At 36.1% G+C, this 3,903-nt stretch overlaps 1 protein-coding gene across 1 annotated transcript in view; it reads right to left on the reverse strand.

Annotated features, from left to right (window-relative positions):
- The window catches only part of LOC106874265 (chitotriosidase-1), a 35,335-nt gene that overhangs the window by 26,293 nt on the left and 5,139 nt on the right, over positions 1 to 3,903 (reverse strand). The window lies entirely within an intron of this gene.

Raw genomic sequence — 3,903 nt, forward strand, 5'->3', positions numbered from 1 at the left:
GGATACTGGTTGAATGTGTCACATAGAACAGGGTTTACCCTTAACGTTTTTGACAAAATTTTGTATTTTAGAAGTTATTTCGTGTTAAAGTTGTATTTGGGTAATTTTAACCAATCAATGACGTTTATTCAGCTGAAGAAAGTTACTGCTGCTGTTTGCGAACAACAACTTCCGGGTCGATTGACAAAACGATGAATCTTCCACGACAGAAAAATTTAAACTGAAAACCTCCCCTAACAAAATCCTTCTTTAATAACCAGGGATGTTTTTTATAGCAACATATATAAGAATGTGTTTATCTATCTATCTATCTATCTATCTATATATATATATATATATATACATTAATAATAGGCAGAAGTTACAGAGTGGCAAAGGCCAAATTCGTGTTTGGTAAGTGCCAATATACGAAACCCTTAGCTTTTGACTTACTAACTTCTGCTGATGATGCATATACATATATATGTGTAAAAAAAAATCTCATCACGCAATCGAACCAATGAAAGAACCTCTACCTGGTCGCTCGACACGCTAAAATTAGCAGCCAAAGTGTACCCCTATCTAAATCACACGCCGATTGTACGTATTGTCCTAAATTATCCCTAAAAAGAAAACGGTTTGCTGAAGGCTGGAATGTCTTTGATGATAGGTTTGCTGTATCAGGGTTGATTTGAGGTTAAATAACAAAATTATTACTGAGACAGACCAACAACGGAGCCTGTATGTGGTTGCATGACTTGCTAGAAAAAGTAACCAAACTTTTTTATATACAGAATAGAAAAACCTCTATCTGGGAAGAAAGACGGAATGGTCACAGTTGGGATATCTTTGATCATATCTGTCCAGTCAGATCCAATTCGGGACTAAACAACAGGTGACGAAGGGAACTAGACGAGTCGCTCGTGTTGCTAGAAAGAGCAACCAAATCTTCCTGACGAAAAGGAAAGAAAATTTCCGTCTTCAAGAAAATAATTATAAAGCAAGATTATATCATTTTATAATGTTCGCTTAGGAATTCATTAATTCTAGAAAAGAATAAGACAAAATGGTCATGGCTGGAACGTTTTTCTCACAGATCCATTACAATCAGAGCTATCCTGTGGTTAAAACAATATTCTTCACTGAATGATGATGCAATAAGGTTAAAGAAAAGTTGAAAGAATATAAGATAGCAAGTATCCATATTCCAAATATTGGGATTCTCTTGACTAGCGTAATTTATTCAGAATTTCGCTAATATCCAGTGTTGTAAGAGAGTAGTTTCACGGATCTTGTCAATCTCAGTCACAGATTTTTAATTAATTTTTTTTTAACTAAACAGTTTGAAACTTCGGATACTGGTTGAATGTGCCAGAGGTTTTTCTATTCTGTATATAAAAAAGTTTGGCTACTTTTTCTAGCAGGTCATGCAACCACATACAGGCTCTGTCGTTGGTCTGTCTCAGTAATAACTTAGTAAAAATAATGAGCCGGAAGTTGTTGTTCGCAAACAGCAGCAGCACCTTTCTTCAGCTGAATACACGTCATTGATTGGTTAAAATTACCCAAATACGACAACTTTAACACGAAATTTTGTTAAAAACGTTAAGAGTAAACCCTGTTCTACGTGACACATTCAACCAGTATCCGAAGTTTGAAAGTGTTTAGTTATAAAAATTAAAAAAAAAAAATCTGTGCTTGAGATGGAAAAGATCCCCTGGCTTTGCCGGCTTATCTTTCCTCAATCTTATCAAGCAGCCGATGAATTCCACATGCGTCTATTATCCTGAATCCATATCGTGGACCGGTTATCCCGGCACGCTGCTCTGAATGACAATAAGAAACGGCCTCGACACGGCTGGCTTCCTGTCACAACTGGGGCCTGTAGATCTTGACTGCAGGGATGTCAAGCGCTCCGACGGAGTAACCCTTTTCTCATACGAGTAGGTTAAATTCCTAATCTGGGATGCGACGTGCTCAAACATGTTCTCCGGCTCCAACCTTGCTGCGTTGGTCGCAAACCCGAGTATCCCCGCCCGTAACGAAGAGGAGAGGAAAATAAACATATTCAGGAGTCTGGCTGACCACTGTCACTTTGTGTCAATCACTATCGAGACCGCAAGTAATCTCGGACCCTGCACTGTTGATTTCCTCCGCAAAATCGGGATAACTGCGGCCTGTCAGAAAAATGAGCCCGCGACGCGTGGTGGCTGTTGCAGTGAGTGTTGCTATCTATTTTCCGTGGCAAAGCCTTTGCAATCATATCCGTGTGGTACGACTGAACATGCCATTTGGTCTGGGGTCTACAACTTGGTACTCAGTTTTCCTTTCCTACTGTTTAATCTCTCCCCCTTTTATTTATTTAAAAATTTTTTGGGTGAGGTAGTCCTGTTTTTCTTCCTAAATAATTTGATCTGTTATACTTTTGGAGTTTTCTTTTTCTTTCTTTTATTTCTTGTAAAGACATGTTGCGTAATTTTAGTAAATATTGTTGATATTAAGGTGACACGATAAGTGATTAAGGCGTTCCTTTTGTAATCGTGAAATCCTGCGCTCAATCCTACGGTATAGCATCTTGTGAAAGTATCTGTAGAAAACTTATCCAATTCAGTTGATAGAATCTCAGGAATGGCTAACGCGAAAGCAACAGAAACCTATTTATATCGTTAAATGGTTTGGCGGTAGACGTAGATAAGTCATCGACGTTAGGAACAAGTATATGGGAAGGGAAAACACAAACCAATATCCCTGTTCTTCTTTTACTTTTTATCCTTTTTTCATTCTTACTTATAAACTTATTTTACTTTTTATTCTCTTCTTTTTATCCATGAGCAAAATAACCGAAAGTTCACAGAAGATTGTAATATGCATAGATTTAATGTTAGTGTGAAGGTGGTTATAAGATCATATTGATGAAAGAAAAAGCAAAATAACGATATAAGCAAAAGAAATTAATGGTATTCAAAATTATTGATTAATAAACAAATTCCACAATCCGAGAATAGTTTCTTAATTTACATACCATGTTGATTTTAATTTCATTATCAAAATAATATTCTTTCCACTTCAGGAAATGATTATAGGAAGAATTGCGAGTAAGTTTTTCACAGAAACATTGTCTAGGTAACTGAATGTTCGTGTTGATCGGAATAATAAAATGTCTAAGCTATCTAGGCCTGTGACAGGCACGTACGTGCTAGGCAATGGAATATTTATAAATTCGATACGTTTTTTTTTAGTGGTGGAATATTAAGTTAACATCAAAGCTTGGTTATAGCTCTCTATCATTATAGCAAACCTCGTAATATGATGCACCATGTACGTATTTATGATTAAATGTACCAAACAACATAATTTTGCCATCACATTTTTATATAAAATGATAACATAGCTATCATGTTATATTAAAAGAACAAGCAAAATGATTTATTTCACCGTCACATTTAAATAAAATGACACGATAGGTTTATTAAGTAAACAAATGGAGGAATCGACACATCATATTATAAAATCATAAAATAGATGCTAAAAGAGATCATATACCGAAACGTAATTAACCATAACAATTTCAGAGAACTATTCAATTGCAAGAACTATACAATAACATTGGTATCTAGATATAATCTTAATTTCTTAAGATACTTAGCTGCTACACTTAAACTCCTTCCATACATTTCCATACATTTCAACAATGAGCTAACGAGGAAACCTCTATGCGGGCGCGTGATCTGTTTGAAATCATACCTGACACCTTAAAATAGGAAGGTTACACATTGGTGTACCAGGTAGTCATACCTGGTACGCCTTTGAGCATCCAGCTGACAAAGAACTAAGCAACAACAGATGATCATTAACTCTGTGTGTGTGTGTGAATGTGTGTGTGTGTGTGTGTGTGTGTGTGTGTGTGTGTGTGTGTGTGTGTGT

This window comes from Octopus bimaculoides, chromosome 2, assembly GCF_001194135.2.
Source record: "Octopus bimaculoides isolate UCB-OBI-ISO-001 chromosome 2, ASM119413v2, whole genome shotgun sequence".
In the NCBI taxonomy this organism is placed as follows: Eukaryota; Metazoa; Mollusca; class Cephalopoda; order Octopoda; family Octopodidae; genus Octopus; species Octopus bimaculoides.